The following is a 27,796-nucleotide window of genomic DNA, read 5'->3' as shown; positions in this document are numbered from 1 at the left end:
AAAAAGAGATGGCAGTTATCTTCATCAATCTCAAACAATCACCCCCATCTAAATTGTCTTAATATAGTCAGAATGATTCTTATTTCAAAAAGCGTGACATGAACCTTGCATGATATTAGCTAACATTTACTGTTTGATTATCACATATCTGGTAGTCCATTGATCAGTGGCAATGGCAGTAAAGAAGGAAGAAACATGGGCAAATCCCTGCTCGTAAGAGACCATTTTTAAAGAAAACATGGTTCTGATATTGCAAAATACAGCTAAGTGTAGCTCAGAGAACATCTGCATATCCTTGTGTCCTATTGTAATAGAATAGTTATAGAGTAAAACAAATTCAAATTTGATATTATTGCTTTAGTAACAAAAATATGTTTATTGTTGAAAAAAAGCAAACAAAATTTAAGCTCTTATACAGCCATTTACTTGTAAGCTAGTCAATTGCACAAAGAATTATTGTCTTAGAAACATGAAACTTAAGGTCAAAATATTAATTGACCAGGTAAAAAGATTTGGATGTAAAGATACGTGTTCTCTTGAAGACCAGCAGTCTGTTCTGTAAGCCTAGAAAGGAGAGAGTGAGGGGAAGGCTGAAGAGCCCCGAAATAAAGATCTGAGGAGTCCTCTGCTGTGCTGTTATAACTCTGAAAGTGAGATTGGTTACGTTGCATAGGTGGTCTCTACAACAAGTTTTAATTAAATAGAGTAATAAAAAAGCACTGCCCTTTATGGTGAGAAAGAACTCATAAAATTTTTGTACAAATGCCAGATAATGTTTGCATTAGTGTACATGAAGGGTTTCATTTTTGCTGTTTTCAACTTTATAAAAGTTCCACCTAAGAAAATAATGAAGATCCTAGTCTTCCTTAAATGTTTTGTGCATCAAGGGTGCTTCACAAGGTTGTTCATGGTAACTTTGGTTATCTAAGTTCATCATATACTAATAAGAAAACATAAGATTACTTCCAAAAATTCACACTCTCTTGTTATTTACTCCTTGAAATAAACTCCATTAAAAATTTAGTTGATTAAGGAAATACCAATCAAATTTCTGTTTCATGAATGATGCATTCTAAGAAAATTTCCTCCCTAAAAATTTGCTTCTCTTTCCTTTCAAAATATCTGTCATCTCTCCATTCAGATATGTCCTTCACTAGACATCAAGTTATTTCTCTAAAAACCAGATTTGGTCATGATGTTCTTGCACATAAAAATACTTCCTGGATTTCTGCAAATGTAAACTGAAGTCCAACCTGCATTTTTATCATCATCTACCTCTCCTCCATGTTTCTCACTATTTCAGTCACAAGGAATTATTTATTGTTCTTAATACACTCTGTTTTATCCAGCCTCATTATTTCTATATAAACTACCTTCCACAAGGAGTGGGCCTCTGCTGTTGTCCATTTGGTATCCTGTTTGTACAGTGTGTCAGAGTCATAGTACAAGCTTTGGATTTAAAAAAGATGTGGCTTAAAGTCTCAATGTGTTAGAAATGTGACCTTGAGAAAAAAATTTAATCTAACTCAGCATTAGCATTTTCATTTATAAAATGGTGATTAAAAACTACCTAATAGGTTTGTGGTAATTGCTAAAACATTTAATATGTAAAGAGTTCCTGTTGTATCTTAAATGTAATATGTGCTTAATAAATAGTAACTATTATTATTTTCCTCACAAAAATGATAGTCCCTCTGTAAATACTTTTCTGATTGACCCAGACTCCCACCAGCATCTTGGAGTTTCATTAGCACTTCATATAAATTGCTAACATGAAACATATTACTTTTTTATGCCATTCTGTCTTTCCTTTGTAGCAAGTTTCTTGTGTTTACCATTTGTAAAAACCATTAAATAATTTCTTTCTCCCTGCTTTCAGTCTAACTTTGATGTAATTATTAATTAAACACTTATAGAATAATACAATTTTTTTACATGTTTGTTTGCCCCAAATTGTTAAGAACTTTGGGGAAAAATTTTAAAGCAGAGGCTGGTAATTGATTGCTAAACCCTTTCCCTCTAATTCCTTGTAACAAAACTAGACTGTATTTCCCAGAGTTATCTATAGTTAAGCGTGGGAACAGCATTGCATTCCCACTAAACCACTGTGAACTGAATCAATGTTTATCGTATATCCAGGCCTGGTTTGAAAAATGTTCTCATGCACTATACACTATGCTCTCGTTCTCCTAGCATGCTGCAAATAAACACATTAGCTGTGGGACACCTTGTTAAAGAGGGCTACTGAGATGGAAATGGATGGACTCTGGGTTCCTGAATCACACGTTGAGGAGGGACCCTTATGGATCAATGACAACAATTTTATAAATAATAAAAATAAACATATTGCACTGGGCCAGGGATCAGCAAGTTTTTCTGTAAAAAACTAGATAGTAAATATATTCAGCTTTGTGAGTCCTATACTCTTTGTTGCAACTATTCAACTCTGATTGTAGAGCGAAAACAACTAAAAATAATACATAAGTGAATGGATGTGGCTATGTTTCATTAAAACTTTATTAATGGCACTGAAATTTTATTATAATTTAATTTTCACATAGCATGAAATAGTACTCTTATTTTAATTTTTTAAAAACAATTTAGAGGGAAATAACCATTCTTAGCTCTAGGGGTATAAAATCCAGGCAGGGAGCCTTGGACTATTATGTGCTCTCTCCTCATAGGTCACTGAAATTTCAGAGTTTATTACTTATAGAAATAATTGGTTGCTTACAGATATAAGAGCTGTAATTTATTCATATTTTTATTCCCAGAGACAAATACAGCACATAGTAGGCAGTCAATAAATTGTTCAAAGATAAATAAATGAATGGACAAAATTAACCTATATTTGTCTTAAGAAATATTTCAAAGCAGAAGACATGGCTGAACAAAATGGCAAACCCCATAGTTTCTCAATGCGGCATTGTACTTTAAATATTTTACATAAATATTTGAGGATAATAAAATTGTATTTAAATTTCAACACATTCGTTAAAAATAAGATTTACACATATAAGGGCAAAAGTACTGCATGAGTTGGTATGAAAATCATACTGAAAAAAACTAGACTTTCTTCTAATCACTAATGCACTAAGATACTATTATAAAAATTCATTATTGGTGTTGCTTTTAACATTATCTTTTCCCATTTTAACATTATGTTAAAATCAAAGCCTTCAGAGAAAATAAGAATGATACAGTTAAGGATTATTTGCGCTCATGCTATCCTGGCCCTTCCTTTCTAGCATTTACCTTAATTGTAAAACACTCATTATTTGTTATTTATTCAATGCATGCTTTTCCAATTAGATTTTAAACCTTGTGGTGGCAAGACCATGTCTATTTAACTTCTATATTCACAGCAATTCAGTTCTTGGCACCTATAGACACTAAATACATATTTGTGAATGAAATGGCTGAACCATACATATGATTCTATTTAATTAATTAATTATAATTAGAGAAGAATAATTGGAAGAATATATATTATGAAACACATAAAAATTTTATAAAAGTCAAGTGTACTTTACTTGGCATGGGACCCACTAGTTCCAAGAAGAAAACTATCTTCTTATAAATTCAGAGATAAAATCCCTAAATTATATATATATATATATGAATGAACAAAATGTTGGATTATCTTGGTTTGATAGCTAGAGAAATTGTTTTAGACAACACCAAAGATGTGAACTTATGTCTTCATTTTATTTTCAGTCTTGCTCAATAAAATAAATCTTTGTATTTTTAAATATATATATATATATGTGTGTGTGTGTGTGTGTGTGTGTGTATATTATATATGTGTCTATATGTGTGTATATATGAGGGGGTCCCCCACAAAAAAGCCTGGAATTATCTTCTGGAGGGTGGAACCCTTGTAGTAAAGACTTCCCCCACTAGGTGAGTGTCCTAGGAACACATCTGTATTAGTGTACCAGCTGGCATTGGTGTGAGAGGCTGCATTCTGTTGCAGTCATTTTTTTTTTAAGACTCTTTCAACATGTTTGCTCATTTCATGAAGGGTGATTTATGAGCACACCTGTTCACACTGCACTGAGTGTTCGGCAGTTTTTGACCAAAAATATCATGAACCCCATGCCCCACCCTCCCTATTCACCTATCTCACCCTCAGCAATTTTTGTTTGTTTGTTTCCCCAGATGAAAAAAGTCCTTAAAGAGAAACAAGGAACAAAAAATAACAAGCACTAAAAGGAATCAAAATTGACGAGTTCAAAACCTGTTTTGAGCAGTGGAAAAAAATGTCTCGATAGTCGTATTGTATCAAATGGAGAGTACTTTGAAGTTGACTGAAGTTCAAACATGGAAGAATAAATACATAAGTTTTTATAAATAAATTACGTTTTGGGGGGGGTCCCCACTTGCACACATATATATATCTACAGAACAAAATGGTCCTCACATCTTTCTGGTAGAGAAGTAATGAGAATCTTTGTGAAAAGCAACTATGTCCTTTTCATTATATATAAGAGGAAGAAAAACAGCTGTTGTTGAAATAGAATCAAGGAAGTCTGAAGCCTTATAACAAATGTAGTGGTCACATTTAAGTTTGCTCCATAGTTTAACACGCCAGGTCAATAGGAGACATCAGAGGAACTTCAAAAGCTTGAATCACCTAATCAGGCTGGCAAAGAATGCCATTTTTAATCACCTTAGGTCAATTTATGAGCCTGGATCTCTCTCAAATATCTAGCAATTCCCTGAGCTTAATTCAGGTACATATAGTTCCAAGCTCATAAGATTTTACTCCTGGTGTCATAGAATCAGTACAGAAAATGAAAATACTGCCATATAAACAAAGCGTAGTGTTTCAGCCATACATCTCCCTTTTAAGAGAGTATATGGGGACATAGAGATGCAGAACAATTCTCAGATATATATAGCCCACCTAGGTAAAGCACTTTCAAATGTATTTCATTTATTTATTTTAGGCCACTTTTGGCTCAAAATCATGCAAAATTACTGTCTCTAGTTTCATTCTGCTCTTTTGAAATAGTCCAGATTTTGTGCTAAGAGTTTAAAGCCACAGCAAAGAGCTAGGCCAAGAGGGAAAGCTTTTGAAGAGTTCTCACAGCTGTGAAAACACAGGCCTCAGGCTGTGTGTAGAGTTACTTCAAACAGCTGCTTCAGGTGACTAAACACCTTGAGTCTCATTCATCAAGTGTTGTTTATACTGGCTGACAGACCAGACTTGGAGAATTAACTCAGAGAAAAAAGATGTACTACATACCAAGTATGGGAAAGGAACCTAGTTCTTTAAGTATGCAGCAAAGAGAAAAATAACCTGAGTAAACTTAAAGCAGAACAGAACTAATTTTATTTTATGTTAATACTTCACACGACACCCTTTGCATCTTTACAGTCAGAGGTAAAACAATACTGTTGGCTTGCTACCTTTTTGATCTCATGAATAAAAATGAGATTGACAATTCCTACATGCATGGGAACACCTCAAACAAATGGTCACAAAACTTCTCATTAATTATCAGTGTGCACGATATTGAAAGAGTAAGTATAAATAATGCATTTTCATTATTTTTAAAAAGAAAAATATGGCTTTCTTCTTGCCTAGATTCACTGCTTTATTGCAAACATTATCTCATCAAGGATTGGCCATAGGGTTCATCACCCAGTATTAAAAAATTCTTTCATCTGATCTATTCAAAAAGGTGACATGATAATATATTTTAAACCATGTAACTATTTGCATGGATCAAAAGAAGAGTGAAATAAAATGACATGAGTCAGTGTCAGGCGAAGTGTTACCAGTTAAATAAGCTTTAAATATTGAAAGCCAGTTTTAATATTTCCTTTTAATCTAGAATATGTCACTTGGTAATTTTTTCTTTGTAACATCAGGGTAGTTACGAACAATATTTTCCATGGCTTCATTCAGGGTGAAGCAGAAAAATCTACCCTATCTTCTCTTTTGTCATGGCAGACATTATAGATTATCACTTCTATTAGCAATAGTTTATTATTTATATTATGGCATGTTTCAAAAGTAATACCTCTTCTGAGCGCCTCATTCACAAGTTTATAAATGATGTTTAAAGACTGCCTCTATTTTTCTGATATTTTCTCCAATTCAAAAATGCCTTTCAATTCTTTTTTTTTTTTCTTAAGGATTTTTTATTTTTATTTTTATTTATTTATTTTTGTATATTTTTATTGATTATGTTGTTACAATAGTTCCAATTTTCCCCCTTTGTTCCCTTCTTCCCAGTACCCCTCTTTCTCCAGCAATCTCACCCCCCTTAGTTCATGTCCATGGGTCGTGCATGCAAGTTCTTTGGCTTCACCCTTTTAATTAACATGCTTCAAATCAGTTCTCAAGCTCTATGGTGCATAGAAATGACCTGGGGATCTTGTGGAAGTGCAGATTTCATTTTACCAGGCCTAGGTAGGGCCTGAGATTCTGCATTTATAACAAGTTCTCTTGTAAATACTCATATTAATAATCCAAGAACACTGCTTAAGTGGAAGGACAGTAGTCTTGAAGAGCAAAGGGTAAAAAGTTTTATTTTCTTTACAGGATAGTTGTTTCCCTTCCCCACTATATGAGAAGAAGACAAACATTTCTTCTTCAATCATTAGGTAAAATAATGAAAAACAAGGTTATAGAGTCAGTATGTTCTATTTAAAGTAGAAAATTAAAGATTGAGTATCTGTATTTCAGTATATTCAGTGCCAACTTGTCCAAAGGGGTCAGGAACATTAATCCAAATAGCACCCAAATGTGAAAAATTACTTTTTTATTTTTCAATATTATAGCCCACAAGATAATGACAGATGAGGCCCTGTTGGGGGGAAATGGCCCTGGGAGGAGAGTGCTTACTACATCTGGGCAGTGACAATGGAGTTAAATAGAAGGAAGCATAATTTTTGTTAGCAAAGAAATAAAGGACTCAAACAACAAAACCAGGAACAAGGGAGGCAAAAGAGATCAGGGAAAGCATAAAGAAGAAATATTTACTTATTTCTAAGAACTCTAAGAGGCAGCTAGGCCAGAGAGTGGAACAGACTTCTGTCTGACTTTCAAGTCTGCCTCTCTGTCGACCACAGTTTTAACTCTCAAACATGGGACAGAAAAAAGGAAAACAATATAAGAGTTAAAGAAGCAGCTGATAGCAATGGTGCTCTAAGAAAAACTGAGAAATCAAGAAATGTAAGAGATTTGAGAAGTGTTACAGAAAACTCACTCCAGGAGTGTAGGAGGAAATTAAGGTCAATGTGGAATAAGTGATGAGTAACAGAAGATGGGTGAAGAAGAATGGCAAGTCTCCATTAACACATTGGTTACTGACAATTAATGACACAAGGTTTAGATCTGGCTTTTCAGATATCAGCCATTAGGTATGTTCTCATTTAATCTCAGCTGCCTTATATAAAATATCAGACCAGTCCATTCAAATTATTGAGTAATTACTATCTACCAGTTACTGTATCAGGGACTGAGTTGATACAACTTTATATGATTTATCAAAACATATCTGTACAAAAAAAAAAAAAAGATTGGCAAAGAAGTTCTTGGTGATATTTAGCATCACAATTAACACTTTAAAGATGAAGTAACTGAATCTTTTAGATCAGTTTAAGCATAAAGATTGGTTCTGGATCACAAACATGTCAATATATTTCTTGCCCTTACTTGTGAGACAAAGGCATAAATTTTACGTACAATACAGAAATGTGATTCAGAGAATTAAATTGTAGAAAGAAACCAATGTAAATTTAAGAATGACCAAGACATCCAACATGAAATTTGTCTTCAAGGACAAATCTTTTTCTGCCTAGATGTGGTCATGAATAAGCCAATAATGTGCTAAATAATCAGAGTTAATCAGCTATGATGATTTCACTGTACAAAGGTGGAGGAAGATCATGACACCATAACCAAGCAACCAGGCAGACAATCCAACTTCTCCTCATTATGCCATTTCTGTAAGTGTGGAATGACATTGCTGCATAAAGAATGTTACCGGACAATACTGCTTGCAGCCACTACCTTGTGGGGTCAGCGCTGTCTACTTCCTGAGATACTCTCCATTTCTGTATTTGCAACATTCACAATATCCCATATATGTATTGGTTCTTTTTGCCAGATGACAGAAAAGAAAATAAAAACCTAAATCGTTCTATATCTAATTCATTTCTCAAGGTTTTGGTTGATTTTTTTTTCTTTTGCATGAATGAGACTTGTTTTACAAAGTAAAAATATAGACTGGAAAAGGAGCACATTCCTCAAATCATCCTAGGGCCAAGTCCCTAAGGGTCAGGCACTGCTCAGCCTTCACTCACTTTTATGTGCTCTTATTTCAGTTCATCAGGGATTTTTTTTCTTCTCTTCTAACCCCTATATGTGTGTCAGGAGGCAAATTTGTAGCCCTATTTAAATTCTTACCAAAAGTTAATTTGCTTGGAGAACTAATACTCCACCTGAGAGCTTGTCTCATGAGAAGCTATCACAATCACCTGCCACTGGAATTTTCAGGAATTATAGAATAAATAAAACCTAGGGATGAACGTTTGTGAAAGCAAGAAATATTTACTTCAATGATTTATCCACCTAAAATTTGACTTGCTTTATGAAATTGACCCACCTTTATGAAAATTTGAGCTCCAAATTGTATGCAACCTATATGGAGTCACTTTCTTTGTTTCTTTCTCTCTCTCTATTTTTTTTTTTTCTGCCTGTGTATCTAATAACCCCCACAGTACCACTGAGTAAAACCTCTAAGGCTGTTGTGCGTATCTTGCAGTCACTGACTCACAAATGGATTGGCAGCCAGTAGCTTGCATGTGCTTCTGATTATGTTAATGAATTAGAGGTCAGGCCCTTTGACTCTTCAGTTAAAGCAATCTGAATTCAGTTAAAGGTAAAATTAAACTAAAAAGAGGTTCTGGTTACCTCATAATGTCACCAAAAATAGCTCATTTAATATACAGTGAAATCTGGCACAAATGAGTCTCTTCTTTGATCTATGTACAACAAAGCTAGAAAACATAATTTCCTCAATGTTAAGAATGATAATAAAATATATATTTTACTTACTGAAGTGAATGCTATTACTCACATTTTCCACCTAATGCATAGTGGTAAATTCCATCACAGCTTCACAAGGTGAAAATGGTCAAATATGAACAAACTTGGCTCCAAGTTTCAATCTGTTCCTTTGAAAGCTCAGGAAGACAGCTGCCTAGTATTTTAGCCACCTCAGGTTAACACATATCAATAAAGTGTGGGGTAGAATACTACTCCCCAGAATGGGATTTTCTGGGACAAGCAGGGTTCACTCACACATCAAGAAGTCAACACTTAGGGGTTATTGGTGGTTCCCAGCATCAATGGAAATATTTTATATGTGAATATGTTTGAGTTCAACATAACTGAAAAAGGAAAGAAAAGCTTTAAGCAGCTGGTTATATATGAATTGGCCCCTCTCACATGTCTTAGGGCCAAACTCACCTGTCCAAAACTAAAGAGATAAAGAAGAGAAGAGTATTAAGAATGCCTTAATTTTGCTCATGGGCATGAAGGTTAAAGCATCAGGGCAAGACCAGGTTCTTTAATAAAATTGGTTCAGGACAAAATTCTCCTATGAAAAGAAATAAGGTGTGGTTTCAAAATAAATATCCACATCCAAAACATCATTTTATTTTGCAGATTGGATTATCTTTAAAAATATAACACACACTGATTTTCCTAATCATGAGGACTTTGATAAAGTATTGTACAACTAATTATTATTCAAGTGATTATACCAAAATTATACCAATGTCGTGGTATAATTATATTAGCCAAGAATTATTAAGCACAGGATCAAACTAAGTACTTTATATGTTTGAATACTTAATGCCCACACCTAATGAGGCGGTTATTATTATCCCCACTTCACAGATGAGAAAGCTGAAACAGAGGTTGGTTAACTTCTCCCACAGATTATAACTGGTAGGAAGAAGAGCCATAGTTTAAGCCTAAGCTAATTCCAGAGCCATTATTCTTAACCATTAAATACATCCTGCTCTTTGAACATTAGAGTGACCTAAATAATTTCTTCATAGTTTTGCTTTATATATTTCTACTTATGTAGGAGAGGATAGGGTCTTAAAATTAGATGAACTTAGATCTTGAAAGTAGATGGTGGTCTTGCTCTGACACTACTAAATTTTGGCAGCATGTAGGTCTTAAACAATGAGCAGGTCTCCAAGACTAGCTACAAAAGACTCCATTATAGCAGAGCCTCCATAGTCATGGGAGTAAGAACAGTTACAGAAATGCAACTATTTCAGCACATCCCAATTTACACTTAGCCATGAGAAATTTATTGAAACCATTTCTAGTGTCTTTATCCAGTGTTAGCTTAGCTATAACTTTATCTCCCAGAATCCCCTTTCATAAAGTTGCCTGGGTCAGAGCTGACAACAAGAGAAATTTATATGAGATTTGCAAGGCAGAAGTGAAGAAGCAGGCATTTTTTTTTTTTTTTTTTTTTGCTTAAGTCTTTGTAGGGAAGGCCTTGTAACTACTCACTTGTACGACTGCCAATGTTCTTTCTCATCTTCTCAGTGTAGACAGCAGCCGGACTTATGGGATCTCCTTCTTTGACTCCCAGAACCCTGGGCTAGTCACGTGTATAGAAGGGGTGCCAGCTTACCCTGGGGATCAGCTGCATCATTGATACTAGAGGCAGTGAAAGATAGGCGTGGTTCCAGTTGGCCCTCACAGGTTCCTGTTAGTTCTTGATTTCCCCAGTTTACATGCATTTGCCTTCCCAGCTGAGGCCTTTGCTGATGTCAGGCCCATCATCAGATGCATGTATTGCGGGCTTATATATACCACTAACCAGAATTATGTCAAGTTTATTTACTAAATTCTGTATTCTATATCTATATCACTCCTAGTGGATCTGCCTCTCTGATTGAACCATGTTCATTTCTTCTAGACTGTGTAAATTTGGAACTTGGTGTTACAGATGTTATCGATGATATCCTATTATGGCAGGAAAGCCAAAAGTGAGAGAATTTTAGCACTTCTACAAAATTAGAGTGAGAAAATAGGGTTTAATTGGAATAAAGAGCAAGAAATATATGAACAGTTAAATAAGATGTATTACATGGCATTTATCAAGCGGGTTTTATCTCTCTTCCATAGAATCTCTATTCCATATGTCATATGTTTTAAGCATATCATAGTATTGTTATGGCAACATGGAGTTCCTGAGGCTGAAAATATCTTGCTTATTAAAAAAATAGAGATAATTATAAATATCATCTATTTAGTGATTTGAATCTGGCTGCAGACCTAGCTTCCATGTGGGTATACCTAAATGCTGAATAATAGCAGCAAGAAATTAAATTTGATGTCATAAAACTAGCTAAATTTCATCTGCGGGGACCCTCAGGAAAAATTAAATTTTCTCTAACATCACCTATCCGCAAATAAATGAGTAGAGTCTGCCTAAGGCAGTTCTGTCCATTTTAGCTGCCAAAATCAAACTACATGTGATGACTAAGTAGTTGTGAAGAACAAAAAAAAACTTCAAAGAATTAAAAAACTTAACGTATTAAGCACATTCAACTCTGAAAGGAATTCTGCAGCAAATTTCAGTACAGATAGATTAACTATACGGCCTGATTTTCCCTGGTCACCAGCCTCTGCTTGTGTTACCGGAATAAACTTTCACGCACCTCTTACTCATCCTCAACTATGTCCCAATTTTGACAAAATTATCTCATCATCCTAGTAACAATGTTGAAGGTCAGATAAAATAATAAAATAGCTAACTAGGATGGACTACTATTCTATACCAGACATTGATCTTGGGAATTAATGTATTACTTTTTTTCTTCTCCTAGCAAACCCTTTCCCTCCATGAGAAAAGTATCAGCATCCTCTTTGGTAAGGAGTCCAAGCCTCCTAGGAATTAGAAAATTGTCAAAGCCCACATGGTTTTAACCAGCAGAGCAGAAAAATTGAAAAGCAGAGGTCTTAATCACTATGGCCATCTATATTAAGAGTCTAAGAACAATGGAAGACTCCCAGGGTTTGCCTAGAGAGGAATATCTACAGATTCTGCTCCTTCAAAAAGCTTCAATTTCCACACACATTAACTAGTGTTCTACACTAAAACATGTAATGGTTAGTTTTATGTGTCAACTTGGCCAGGTGATGGTGCGCAGTTGTCGGGTTAATCACTACTCTACATGTTGCTGTGAGGGTATACTGTAGATGTGATTAACATTTATAGTCAATTGGCTTTAAGTAAATGAGAGTACCCTCCATAATATGGGTGAGACTTTTGTAATCATTGAAGACCTTAAGAGCAAAACTAAGATTTCCCAGATAAGAAGGCATTCTGTCTCAGGACTGTACTGTATTCATCCAGCCTGAGTTTCCAGGTTTCTGGACCGACCTATAGAGTTGGTGCTCAAGATTGTGATTTCAACTCTTTCTCAAACCCCCAGTCAACAAGTGTCTGACAGATATTAGACTTGCCAGCCCCCATGATAATTTCCCTTAAGAGAAAGAAAGAGAAAAAGAAATATATATATATATATCGTCGGCAGCCGTCCGTCTCGAGAGACGATGGTGTAGCTTCTTAAGAGTCTATCTGCACCGTCGAGAATGGCTGTGCAGTCCGACTCAGGAGTGACATGGTATCTGTCTCCTCCCGTGTTGAATCGACATCTTGTGATGACGCTGAAGCTACAGAGCCTGGGCAGGGTAATATGGAGGGTCTGCTGTTGCCCATGCAGCAGACCCCCCCTCTCTTCGCAGCTGAAGGGTCCAAGGGAAAGACGGAGTCGATACAGCTTGGGTTCAGGTGCGCCGCAGGAGTTGCCAGTGTTGACTACAACGTCAAACCGCCTTAGGGACTCCGGCTCCGGATTTTCTGTCGGGGTTTACTCCCTTAGCCTTTCCCCTGAAGAGGTATGCCGCAAGGCAGCGGAGGTTTTTTGGAGTCAGAGTTTTCCTTCTCTGATGTACCCTGACTGGAAGATCGAACCAGCGACACTTAGCTCGCAGGCCGACGCTCAATCCACTGAGCTAAACCAGCCAGGGCCTATATATATATATATATATATATATATATATATATATGAGAGAGAGAGAATATATTATTATTTTTCCTACTTTACAAAACTAGTATGTTAGAAATATTGAGTAACTTGCCCAATCAGCATTTCAGTGTCACATTGCTACACAGTGGGATAAATGAAATATTAATTCAAACTTATCTACTCTCAGAAACTTGGTGCTTAGTCACTAAACACTATTGTGACTCAGTTGTACAGAAGCCCAAAAGTCAACAGTGTAGGATGAGGAAAGTCATGACCATGACATCAACTCCTAAATTATAAGTCTTATTTTGTTTCAATCCTCACCCAAGAAAATTTTCTCATTGCTTTTTAATTTTTTATTTAAAAAAATATATTTTGTTGATTATGCTATTAAGTTGTCTCAGATTTTTCCTCTCTGCCCCCTTCCACCGAGCAACCCCCACTCCCTCAGGCAATCTCCACACCATTGCTCATGTCCATGGGTCATGCGTATAAATTCTTTGGATACTGCATTTCCTATATTGTACTTTACACCCCCATGGCTATTCTGTAACTATTTGTACTTTTTAATCCCCCTCTCTTCCTCATCCCTTCCCCTACACCCCTCTCCCATCTAGCTTGCATCAAAATGCTCTTCATAACCATGATTCCATCTTTGCTCTTATTTGTTTAGTTTGTTTTTTAGATTCAGTTGTTGGTAGATATGTATTTATTGCCATTTTATTGTTCATAGTTTTGATCATTGATTTTTTTTTAGAGAGAGATAGAAAGAGGGAGGAAGGGAGAGAGAGAAACATGAATGTGAGAGAGAAACATCGACTGGTTACCTACCGAATGTGTCCAGACCGGGGACCAAATCCACAACCTAGGTTTGTGCCCTGACCAGAAATCAAACCCACACCTTTCAATTACAGGATGATGCTCAACCAACTGAGCCAGGGTATTAAGTTTTAAAAGATACCAACAAAATGCCCTTGAGCACCTCACTTCCCTTTTTAGCTCCAGATTCTCTATCTATAAGTAGAGAAAAGAGCTGCTGATAATCTTGATATAAATATAAAAGTATGTCAACATATGAAAATTGAAGAATTATTTCATTATTTTTATTTTGTTATTTCCCAGATGAGAATTCATATCCTGGGCTCTTTCTTCCACTGATCAGAAAACATACTGGAATAGTAAAATTAAAATAAGTCTTGCATCAAGAGACTAGATGTAGCACCCAGTGCCAGCATAATCCCTTTTTCATTTATTGATGCAAAGACCTCAGAACATTTTATCAGCAAAGGAAGTTTGGGATAATGCCAACACCTTTCTTAACACTTTAGATTAGTTTATATATGTGTGTATGTACATATCCATTTAACATGTTAAAATAAAGAATCTGAAAAGTTATGAAAGGACAAAAAGAAAAGGAAAAATAGAACCAAATGGATAAAACAATTAAAATGCAAAAAAAAAAAATCCAACTTAAAAAAGCAACAATTTTTATAAAACTGATAAAATTTAGTATTTAGCAAAACAAAGAGTCAATTACAAAACAAACAAAAATCATACTATGTCACAAACAGTGGTAGAGTTCAGAAATATTATCAAATTAGGGGATACCCAGGCCCCTTTAAGAGAAAATTTGCCAAGTGATGTTTCTAAAATATCCTTCACAATGCACTTGGTTCAGAAAATTCTGAACATATATGAAAGTATATGTTCATGATACTGCATTTCCATTGTTTTTCAGAATAAAAATACAATAGCATTCTTATCAACTTTTACTCTTTCTTTAACTGAGCAGCAGTACAACCTTAAGGTGTGTATACAGCCAGCAGGAGCAAAGGTAATAATCCAGAAGCAAGAAGGAGGATAAGAGAAATAAACAGAAAAATCAAAGGAAAACACAAGGGAAGCCAAAACAAAGAAGGAGGGAAGGCAATTTATTTTAGCAATATGGTGAACTGTGGGGGAAGGAAAAAAAAAAGGCTCTCTAATATGGCAACTTACAGAGACAGATCCAAGTGAGCTTACTGAGTGATTTTATGTGAAAGTTAAACCATAATTTTAATAAATGTGAAGTACTTAAGTCCATTTAATATATCAGTTCTGTGTGGTAAATGAAATTGTCTATTTTACTTCCATAGGGTCAAGGTACTTGGGAGAAACTTAGGTGAATGGTCCCATACGCCAAAAGGGATTGTTAAATTTTTTTTTTTATTAGTACATTAAGCCAAAGCATTTAACTATGTAGATTCAGACTATAGACTCCTCTTATATCCCCTCATATTATTGACTTTAATAGGAAAAGGGTACATAAAAGAGATAGATGGGAGTTAAGCTGGGGAAGAAAATTCAGCTTTGGGTCTTTGTTCTCAGGACAGGATAGAATGATATACTAACTAGTTTCCTCAGCTCATTCTGTAGTAATGTTTTTCAGACCTTAGCTCTTTCCTCCCTTTTCTACTACAAAGGGAGCATATGGCACCACAGCCTTGCACAAAGAAAAGAAAACATGGTAGTAAATTATCTTAAATACACCTGAACTTATGATATCCAGAGTCAGGCTTTCCCTAGATTTTTTTTTCGCATAATTCTAGGTTTACTTTGTCATTTAAAGTTTATTTTGGCTAGGGTTGAAATTTAATTTGTTCTTCAAAGAACCATAACAATGGAAATTCAAAGAGGAAGCTTTTGTTCACTCCCTAGGAGTTCTGAAAAGTAATAATTATAAAATGATAAGATTGTAAATGAAAATGTCACTTGGAAAGGTTGAGGTTGACAGTCAGACCTATGCAAAGTGAAAAAGTCACAGTATATTCATGAAAAAATATAACCAGATGATGTAATTTTATATCTTTTGATAATTTATTATATAAATGTTTCATAAATTTGAAATAAAATCTTTTTAAAAATAAATGTTCAATAGAAGTCCTAAAAATACTACTTCTTTTGAACATTAATACTCAAACAATATTATTATTATTAATACAGAATTAATAGTAGATTGATAAAATAATATGAACTAAAAATAATGATACACACAAACATATACACACATTGAAGCAGAGGGTAACACATTAATTATTTCAGATATTTTCACTTATTTCCAATCATGTCTTTCGGTCAGTACTAAACAGGTTGATCTGATCTCAGCCATTGCACCATGGTTCCACATGTCCCTTAGAAATATACACACAAGCACATACAATCACCAATCACCCATACCACACAAATACGTACAACCACCACCATCATGAACACAAGTTTAACATTTGAATAAATCAAATGTCTGCATTATAATTATATAGGCTGATTAGAGATTAAGAGCCAGCTTTTGCCAAAGACTATGACCTGAGGGTCTTATCTCTCTAGGAGTTTCTATGATGCTTTCTGTGTGGTGAAATTAAGCAGAGTTGAAGGAAATGGTTAACATACTCAGGTATTTTTCATCTTTATTTTTCTATATTTCTAGAGTCTCTTGAGACTTATAAGTTAGAATGGATGGCCCATTCACCCACCACACATGCATGCACAGGTGCACACATGTACACACAGACATACACATATGCACAAAGGTCCATGTTTTAGAAAGCAACTGTGCCACCTTCCTGCACACAAAAACCTCCACCAAAACTCCCCCAAAGGAGCTTTGTAAATTTCACAATACTAATTTGATGTGGAAGCAGCAGGCTGGCTTGGTCCCTAATCCTGTCACTGTCTTTAAAGTTGTCAGTTAATATCTCTTCATTACATGACTGACACAGAGGGGTTTCTTCCAGTCTGATTAGCTGATAGACTTACTTATACCACAAAGAGACCCATGTTTTCATATATCTCTGTGCTTTCTCTCATATGTATGTATAGCCTTTGACAAATACATACATCAGATTGTTCCAGTTTGTCTGTGGCCCTCAGCATATGTTAGTCACTCTCAAAGATGAGAATTCTCATTAACATTCATTGAAATTAACTGTCAAGTTTGAGAAGCATCAAGAAGAAATGTCTGGAGGACAAACTTCTTCATGTTCTTCAAAAAAAAAAAAAGACCAGTTAAGATATTATGGAGAATATGTTCCTCTGTAGTTGCACAGAATTAACTGAAATTTAGGGACCAAAACCAGAGAATTCTCCATTCCAAATGATGCCTGCAGTAATTGTCCATCATTGTTTTAAGAGGGAATATCATTCTGTAATTTAACCTTGTGGACAATTAAGTAAACTTTTCATGTTATTTAATTTTAAAATATAATCAAATACCTATGATCATATATAGAATATAGAGAAGGCAGAGGGGTACAAGCAGAAATAGCACATAATTCTTACTATATATTTTCAATATATTTTGACATTAGGTCTAGATTTGCCCCAAATCAATTCTTCAGACCTGTTTTTATATCAACACACCAAATAACCAGCATCCATATGATAACCAGTTCAACTATAGTCAATATTTTTCTTGTTATGTAATTACTTCCTTTATATAGATTTGAGCAAATTTTGTTAGGATTACATCAAATCTATCAGAGAAGGAAAACTCTGACTCCAAAAAACCTCCGCTGCCTTGCGGCATACCTCTTCAGGGGAAAGGCTAAGGGAGTAAACCCCGACAGAAAATCTGGAGCCGGAGTCCCTAAGGCGGTTTGACGTTGTAGTCAACACCGGCAACTCCTGCGGCGCACCTGAAGCCAAGCTGTATTGACTCCGTCTTTCCCTTGGACCCTTCAGCTGCGAAGAGAGGGGGGGTCTGCTGCATGGGCAACAGCAGACCCTCCATATCACCCTGCCCAGGCTCTGTAGCTTCAGCTTCACTGGAGAGGACACTCCAGCGTCATCGCAAGATGTCGATTCAACACGGGAGGAGACAGATACCGTGTCACTCCCGAGTCGGACTGCACAGCCATTCTCGGCGGTGCAGATAGACTCTTAAGAAGCTACACCATCGTCTCTCGAGACGGACGACTGCCGACGACATCAAATCTATTTTATTCTTTATAAACAGGAGCTTTTTTAAGTTTTTTAGATAGTTTCACATCTTAGATATTTAAAACTGAAAGAGACCTCAGTGGTCCTCTCATAGCATTGCTTCCTTTCATCCATGGAGAAGCTATGACAGAAAATTTGAAATGATCTCTTTATCCTTATAGCTAACTAATGACAAGACAGACCTGGAGCTTTGGTTTCTGTTTCCCAATTCACAGCTCTTTCCACTACTCCATATTTTATTTTTGTGCCTAGTACAAATTAGAAATGTTCAGGATGTGAGGAAGCAGTGGATAAATAAATAGGCTTTATTTTATTTTTTTTTATTTAGTTTCCAGTTGGCTCTCTTTGCATACTGATTAGGTAACATTGGGCTACTTATTTATGTCTCTATTTCTGTTATGTTCATCTCTAGAATGATTATAGTAAGACTTCATTGTAAAAATCATATCATATTGTGCCTTTAGACCATTTAACTTGCAAATAGCAAGTACTCAATAAATATAGCTATTTTTATAGCCCAGGTGTCAGAAAAAAATTTTTCTGTAAAAGGCAAGACTGTAGATATTTTAGATATTCAGAGCCATTGTACAGTGAAAGTAGTTACAGACAATATGTAAGCAAATGATCTCTGTCACAATAAGACTTTTGTTTGTTTGTTTGTTTGTTTGTTTTACAAAAACTAAGAGTGGGTGTGATTTGATCCATGAACCATAGTTGGTCGATTTCTGGTATGGTCCATAACTGTCACATAAGGCTTGCTAGAATTAACCAACTGGCAAAATAGTAAATACTGTAGAATTCTTTGATTTGCTTTTTTTCTGCAGAAGCTCACATGGAAAAACATGAATACCTTGAAAGGATACATATAAAAGGTCTAAAGTCATTTATGTCACTACTTCGCAAGGATAAATTTAAGTGTGCTCTGTGTTTGCTGATTCATCCTGGCAAGACAAATAAATACTGAACAAAAGTTCATATATTTAACCAAATACAGATGCAAACATGGAACTCACTTAAAATCCCATGTATGTTGTTGGTCAGAGAGTTAGCATAGATAGATGTAATAAGTGACATGTGTTCTGAGGACTAATTTGCTTTGTGTCTGTTTCTCTTGTGTATATCATGGTATAAAAAAGGAATTAAAAAGGAAAGTGGGTCAAAAATTCTACCTTGTGACTATAAGTCACATGCAATAATCAACTCTTCCATTTTTATACCAAAGCACTTAGATAAAAATTCATAAAGAATTCCCAGGAAAATTTACTGAACTGTCCAGCAATTATCCATCCTTCTTTTAGTAGAAAACATCACTAAATGTCCTGTAGCAAGCTGCCCCCTGACTATGCCTACTCCTATTGTATGGGTAGAGTTAGCATGAACCCTGATTGGCTTAAACCAATCACTGAGGAGCATTCCTCTAACCCCAGGCATAGGTGTAAAGACATGTAGGTTCCAGTCAGAAGGGTTAATACACAGCAGGAAGCTCCCTGAGATGCCTAGGAGGGAAGCAGGTGTGTTTCTTCTTAAACGAATATAGGGGATGGATGGAATTGCTGCCACTATCTTCCTTCCACGTAATTTGGAAATTGTGAGAGCCAGCAGCACTCTGGGTTCAGACAGTATGATATGCACTGCATGCAGAGACTTAAAATAATACTAAAACTTACTTTAAAAATGACTTTTATTGTCACAATTCACTGGCAATTCTAAACAATTCTAAGCAATGTCAATGACAGAATATTCTTCTCATTGAAGGTAGACTGCTCCACTTTCCCCTCCACCCCAACACACACACACACAAGTTCTTTTTACCCACTACCAAACAACCTGAGACTTCTGAACAAAGACAGAAAGTTAATAAACTGTTTGTGATGATATCATGGAGCTATGATTATGGCCATGCCAAAAACCAGCCTTGTCTTTGAATGCAATGTTTCATGAGAACCAAAATTTTCCTTCTGCTTAAGCCAGCTAGGGTCTTGTTTTTAAATACCTGAATCCAAATTTTTGTTGTTGTTGTTTGTTTCTTATTTTAAATAAAAACTTTCAGGTGTTAAATGTATTGATATGTTATAAATTTTAATGATTGTTAACCACTTATAACCTCATTTTAGAGTGTTTATATATAGCAGTTACTGAAAAACTGGCATTCCAGATAAAGAACACACAATTATGCCTTCCCTTAGAAATGTTTTACTCAAGCTATTACCTGAAACATTGTTCTTATATGTCAAGATTCCTTTATTCTTAAAAAGTAAGTTAATACATAGTTATTTTAACCCACTTATCTCATTGAAGAAAATTGCTCCAAAACAAATAAGGACTCACACATTCAACTATTACACACACACACACACACACACACACACACACACACACATACACACAAATATGGTTCTGACTCAATCAGAGTCCATAAACTTTTCTAAAACTTTCCTTCAAGCTAAACACCATTAATAATATCCTTCAAACAGAATTATGTGATGTTCTTGTTTTGTCTAGGCATCAAGTATATAAGTATGTTCTATTTTGATTGTTGTCTTAAATTTTGTGGTTATTATTAGTGAAAATATGTAATAATTATCTGCAACCTCTAAAGTATTCTCTTAGTGACCTACCCTGAGAGAGGAGAAAAAGGGAGAGATGGTCTGTTCTTCCCCCATCCCCACATTATAGCATCAGTCTTCCGATTGTTATCTTCATCCTGAGGAAGCTTGGTGTTAAGTTTCCCTTTGAATCCTGGCTGATGAATGACTATCAGCCTATGCCCTTTGCCCAATATTTGACTTTCTCAGAAATATATACAGCAACAATTAATAACCTTTGCAAAGTGTTATGGAATTAGTTTTCTGATTATGTGATTTAATTGCTACAGTGGTCAGACCAGGTCATGAGTGCTGCATCTTCACAGGACACTCTAATGTTATGCATCAAAGAAAGTGAGGACAAAGAGAAAGTGGTGATCTAAACCAGAAAGAGATAATCTGCATTTTTACAAAGTCTGAAATGAACACAGTGATTTCACATATATCCTAATATTTCTACTATAATTCAATACATATTCTTTAGATTGTACAATAAGGAAGGTGAGTAAGAAATGACATTTTTATATCAAAATTATAACAACAAATCTCATATGGTGCTCCCTATGTGCTAAAAACTATTCAAACTATTCAAGCACTTTCATACATAAATTAAGTAACTCACGGAAAGGGAGATGCTGTTATTATCATTGTTACCTTTAAAAGATGAAAAGACAATCAGAAAGAGTTCAAGTACCCTACAGCTGGTAAGTAGTAGAGTTAACATTTGAACAAAGGTGGTCTGGCTTAGAAACTGATGTGCATAAAAGTCAGTCAGCCGCCCCTTAGGAAATATTATAGAATATACAGTGACACAAATGGGTTAAAGAAGCAAGAGTCCTGGAGTTCTTTTTCCAAATAATGTGGTATAAGCATCTGTCTATGACACAGAATAGAACTATACAACCTGCAAACATGCATGGAACTACTGTTTGAAAACTCTAAAAAGTTATCAAAGCAGATTAGGGGGGAATAAAATATCAATGATCTGACAGTGAGTTTACCATCTCAATATTTCCTTGGTGTTTCCAACCCAATCTTAATGCAACCAAATCTAGCAATGGGCACTAGACTTCAGACAGAGACAGCTCTAGAAGGTTTCTTGTTCTGGTTTAAAGAGAAGGAAAGGAAATGCCTAGCACTCAAGTAGAAATTCATTATTTTTGTTTTGTTTTGTAGTTTCTTTCTCCCATTTTAAAAAATTCTATCAATCTACTGTGCATCAGCCACCGAGCAATCTAGTAATGGTGGTAACTGTAGCAAAATGGAGGCCCCATGAGGGGAATCTTCCTCTCCCATTACGGGAGCTCTGATCCCCAGGAAGTAGCAAACCTCTGATTCTTTCAAGCTCTTTCACTGTCACTGTAGCCCTAGAAGGGGGGCACATCTCCAAAGGGAACAGCAGAGCAGGTCAACCAAATCCCCAGATTATTGGTCAGAGGACTAAAGAGGTGAACCCCAGAGATCTAGAAAATACTGTGCAGACCGTGAGGGAGGAGTTCAGAGAAGCAAAGCTCTGACGTTGTTTATAAACTCCTGAGTTCACCTCCAAGTTGTGCACAAATGGATCAGATTCTAGTCAGCATAACAAAATATGTGAGAAGTCAACTAACAGACCGTAGCCCAGGCCCTAGAAGGGCCAATGGTGAGAGAAACAATTCAACGTTTATATATGACCAGGGTTAATTCAGTAAGAAGATATATCAATTCTAAATGTGCTTATATGTAATAACAGACATTTAAAATACATAAAACAATGACTTCCATAACTGAAAGAAGATGTATAAAAATCTACAATTATAGTTAGAGATACCAACATTTCTGTAATATTTTCTTAGGGCTATTATAACAAAGTAACACCAAATGAGTGACTGAAACAATACAAATTTACTGTCTCACATTTCTGGTTCTTAGATGTCTGAAATCAAGGTATGGGCAGGTTGTTTTCTCCCATTGGCTATGAAAGAAAACCTATTCCATGCTTCTCGCCTAACTTCTGGGGGGTTTGCTGGCCGTCTTTAGCATTCCTTGGCTTTTAGCCTCTTTATATGAGATTCTCTCTGTGTGTATGTGTCCAAATTTTCCTTCTTTATAAGAATACTGGTCACATTGGATTAGGGACCCACCTTATCCAATATAACCTCAATTTAACGAATTACATCTGCAATGGCCTTATTTCTGAATGACATCAAATTCTGTGGCACTGGGGATTAGGACTTCAACATACTATTTTGCTGGGACACAATCAAACCATAACAATTACATTGCTGGGGGGGGGGGGGAGGTGGATATAAGGGGACTAAATGGTATTAGAAAAAATACAATAAAGATTAAATAATATATATGCATATGTAAAGAAAAGAAATAATAAATAGAAATTAAGCAAAGGGTATACAAAAGCTGAATTAAACCTTTCACCAAATGGATCTAATTAACATTTAAAGAATATTCTTTCCAACAATAGAAAAATACATATTTTTTACAAATACAAATGTAGAACGAACAAAAATAGACTTAGTCCATTTAGTCCAAATAAACTTTAGTCCATGGGTTGAAGGAAATTCCAAGGAAAATTAAAACTATTTTGACCTGCAAGAATATAAAAATACAACAGAGAAAAAAAAATATGATGCTGATAAGCAGTGTTTAGTGGATAATTTATAGTAGTATATATTTTTTAAAAGACCACTGATCCCCCACCCTGGCCAATGTGCTCAGTTGCTTAGAGCATCATCCTATACACCAAAAGGTTGAGGGTTCGATTTCCAGTCAAGGCACAAATCAAGGCTATGCATTCAATACCCATCTGGGGTAGGTATGGGAGGCAAGCAATCGATAATTCTCTCTTGCATAGATGTCGAAATCTCTCTCTCTCTCTCCCCCCTTTCCTATCTCCTTAAAATCAATAAACATATTTTTAAATATAAAATAAAATAAAAGGAACGCTGATCTTCTGTCAATAATCTGAGCTTCCACGTAAAGACCAGAAAAAAAGAAGCAAAACAAACCTAAATCGAGCAGATACAAAATAATAATTAAGATGAAAACTAGTTATTTAAATAAAAATAAAATAAATAAACATATAGCAATATATTTAGAGGCCTGGTTAGATGGTTCAGTTGGCTGGAGTATCATCCAGTATACCAAAAAAAGGTTGTGGGTTCGATTCCCAGACAGGGAACATACCTAGGTTGTAGGTGTGATCCGTGGTTGGGGTGCATACAGGAGGCAACCATTCAATGTTTCTCTTTCACATTATTGATTCTCCCTCTCTCCCTTACTTTCTCTCTTTAAGTTCAATAAAAACATATCATTGGGTGAGGATGAGGGGGAGAGAGAGAGAGAGAGAAGATTCAATCTACCTAGAACAGAAATGGAGGAATTGATATCATTACCTTTTGTATAGATAGTAAAAAGAAAATTAGAGACTACAGAGTTTTATGCTACGTGAAATAAGCCAGGCAGTGAAAGATAAATACCATATGATCTCACTGTAAGAGGAACCTAATGAACAAAACAAACAAGCAAAATAGAATTAGAAGCATGGAAACAAGGAGCAGACTGACAGCAACCAGAGGGGAGGGGGGAGGGGTATAAGAGGGAAAAGAAGGGAAAACGTCTAGTCAAGGAACTAGTATAAATGACCCATGGACGTGGACAACAGGGTGGGGATTGGTTCTGAGAGCAGGGTGTGGGTGGGCAGGGGAGAGCAACGGGAAAAATTGGGACAACTGTAAAAGAACAACAATAAAAAAGGCAAGGAAAAAAAACCTCTAACAATATAAATTCATAACATAGATGAGATGTATTAATTCCTCTAGAAACTCAATTTATAAACTCCCACAATGTAAAATAGGTAACTATATTTCCATGACTATTAATTAAATTGTATTTATAATTTAAAAATTTCCAAGAAAGCTATCATCAGCTATAAATAATTTTGTTGATGAATCCTATCAGACTTTAAAGAAGAAATAACACAAGTTCTATAAAATCTCTTCTGGAAAATAGAAGAGAAAACATTTCCTACTAATTTTGAGGCTTCATTACCTTGATACTAACATTAAATAAAAAGAGTAAAAACATTTTATTTTTTAATGTAGAAACCAATTCCTCATGAACATGAGGATATGACTAGGTAAAATTTATCCTGCAAATGCAACGCTAGTTAAATATTCAATCATTATTCAATGTAACATACTGTCTTAATAGTCTAAATTAGAAAGTCCCCATGATCATATCATCAATTAATGTAGGACAAATATTTTTAAAATTCATGACCTTTGTTATGATAAGAAAAGTCTCACTAAATCAGGAATAGAAGAGAATCCTACATTTGATAAAGGACATCAAGAAAAAAACTTAAAGATAGCATAATGCTTAAACATTAATTCTTTCTTGCTAGGATCAGAAACAGCAATGATATTCTCTACTCTTGCCACTCTTAGTTATCATACTAGAAGCCCCAACTACTGTTGAAAGAAATTTAAAGTCCTAATGATTAGAAAGAAACAAACAAACCCATTTTTATTCACAAACAACATTATGGTCTACATATAAAATTTAAGAAAGTACAAAAAATACCTTTGCAGGATACAATATCAATGGCAAAAAAATACACTTCTATATGAAGCAATGTACAATTGGAAGCACTAATTAAATTATCAAACCTCCACAATTAAATAATCAATACCCCCTAGATAATAATATTCATTTAGCCATGTAGCAAAATATACACAGGATCTGCAGCTGAAAGGTACAAAACTTGATGGAATACATCAAATAAGATTTAAATTAATAGAGATATCTTAATGGTTGAAAGACTCAACATAATACTAATATCAATTTTTCCTAAAATGATCTATAGAATTAATGCAAGTCCATTAAAATTCCAAAACAATTACTTATATATCAGTTCTAATATTTATATGTAAAGATAACAGAAGAATAGCAAAAATAAGAAAGGTTTATGGAATCACACTGGCTGATGATAAGACATATTAGGCTAAATTAATCAAGACAGTGTGGCATTGTTGAAGAAAGTAGATAACTGGGATAAAATGTTTCAGAAACATACCCACACTAACATGGGCAATTGTCAAAAGTTCAAAAACAAGTTAATAAAGCTAGGAATGTATTTTCAACAAATAGTATTGTCTTTAGAACAAAAAAATAGAAAAATCTTTATTTCCTGTGTTGACTCTAAAAGCATGATCCATTAAAGAAGATACTGATAAATATCTCCATCAATATTAAAATGTTTTCACCATGAAAGACATTGTTTATAGAATGAAAAGATAAAGAACAAACTGGGGGAAATATTTACAAATCACATAACCACCGAAGACTTTTATCCATAATACAGGAAAAATAACAATCCAATTAAATACTGGGCAAGATATTGAACAGGCACTTTGGCAAACAGGATATGCAAATAACTAATAAATGCAGAGAAGAATGTTCAAATTATCAGTCACTAGAAAATTGCAAAAGAAAACCACAATGAGATACAGCTACACACCTGTTAGAATGACTAAATTAAAAAACAGATGAAGTACTTGTGAGGATGCAGAGCAACTGGAACCCATACACTGCTAATGGAAAACTGAAATACTCAGGATGACTAACCAATCCCACTCCTGGTTATCCACCTGAGAGAAAGAATAATGTATGGATCCACAAAAACCTGTGCACAATATGTGTAGTGGCTCTATTCATAATAACCCCATACTGAATAACAGAAATATCTTTCAACAGGTGAATGAATAAACAAATGATGATACATCCATGCAATAAAAAAAGAGAGCATACTACAATACAATAACCAAGATGCGTCTCAAAGGCTGAGCGCTGAGCCAAGGAAGCCATCTTAAAAGGTTACATACCTTTTTAGAATCACACAGTTGCCCCTGGAACAACATGGGTTTGAACTGGGTTGGTCCACCTATATACGGATTTTTTTTTCTTCTTCCAATTCAGTTGGCTTTTTCTATCCTCGGTTTCGCATCCACAGATTCAATCAACCACAAATCAAAAACAGTATTTTCACATTCGTAACCGTGGATTTCCAACTGCAAATGGAAAATACTGTCTTCAATCTGAAGCTTTGTTGAATTCGGGGATGCGAAGGGAAGATTATATAGAGTCACAAGTCATACTCAGATAGTCTACTGCATGGAGACTGGCACCCCTGACCCCAGCGTTGCTCAAGTCAACTGCAGGGTTCACAGCAGCCCAGGGACAGAGGCTGCTTGGGCCGATTTTCAGCCTGTAGAGTAACAGGCCGCAGCTGCAAAGGACGAACGGAGCTCTGGGAAAGACACTGTATGTGAGGAGTGGTATCATTTTAAGCAAGCTTTTTTACCCTCTGAAGGGTCAAAACATTATGAGAGAATCCCGTCTGTTCTGCAGGTGACACTACAAGACTAAGCCCACCCATGGCATTGGAAGTTGCAAGCATCTAATTAAAACACAGGAGCCCAAGAAGAAAAAGTAGAAGTGAGACCCATTAATTTGCGGACAGGTTATGAATATGGAGCTTTAAACATTGACCTAACTGCATACAACATGGCTCTGACAGAGAGTTATGCTGAATATATTCACAACCTCTGCAACCATGTTTCCATTAAAGTCAAGGAAAGTTAGGCGATGCCTATGGAAACCACGGACGTGCTACCAGCTCCAGGCCCAAGGCAGGAAAATGTCCCTGGACTCAATCTTACCCTCTGTGAGCAAGTGGTTCAGATCAGCAATCTTTCTGAAGGGGGAGCACACTGAAGAAGTCTTCAAGGGAAGGTTCAAAGCTTGGCCAGAATTGGCAAAACTGTTAACCAAGGCGAACTAGTTCATCGCAGAATCTTTCATGCCAGCACTGGTGATATTGAGTGTCAAGGAGAAGAGCTGCCTGGGTGACCAAGTGAAGTGGGACACCCTGACCCTTATATATAAAACCCCTCCCCAAAGCCAGGAATGCCTCCTCTCCTCTGTGGAAGAGTGCGTGCCAATTGTCATCACTTTCCTTTGAGCAAATCATAGGTATCCTTTATCTAATAGAGAGAGAGAGAGAGAGAGAGAGAGAGAGAGAGAGAGAGAGAGAGAGAGAGAGAGAGAGAACAGTATATGATTCCATTTGTGAAATGACTAAACTGTAATGA

At 35.5% G+C, this 27,796-nt stretch overlaps 1 pseudogene; it reads left to right on the top strand.

Moving 5' to 3' along the window:
• Positions 1-27,486, top strand: part of LOC150021993 (large ribosomal subunit protein mL48 pseudogene) — a 53,078-nt pseudogene extending 25,592 nt beyond the window's left edge.
• Positions 27,487-27,796: the final 310 nt, after the last annotated feature.

Source organism: Furipterus horrens, unplaced genomic scaffold (assembly GCF_987537825.1).
Source record: "Furipterus horrens unplaced genomic scaffold, mFurHor1.1.pri manual_scaffold_1, whole genome shotgun sequence".
Classification (NCBI taxonomy): Eukaryota; Metazoa; Chordata; class Mammalia; order Chiroptera; family Furipteridae; genus Furipterus; species Furipterus horrens.
This window is presented reverse-complemented; position numbering and strand designations above follow the sequence as displayed.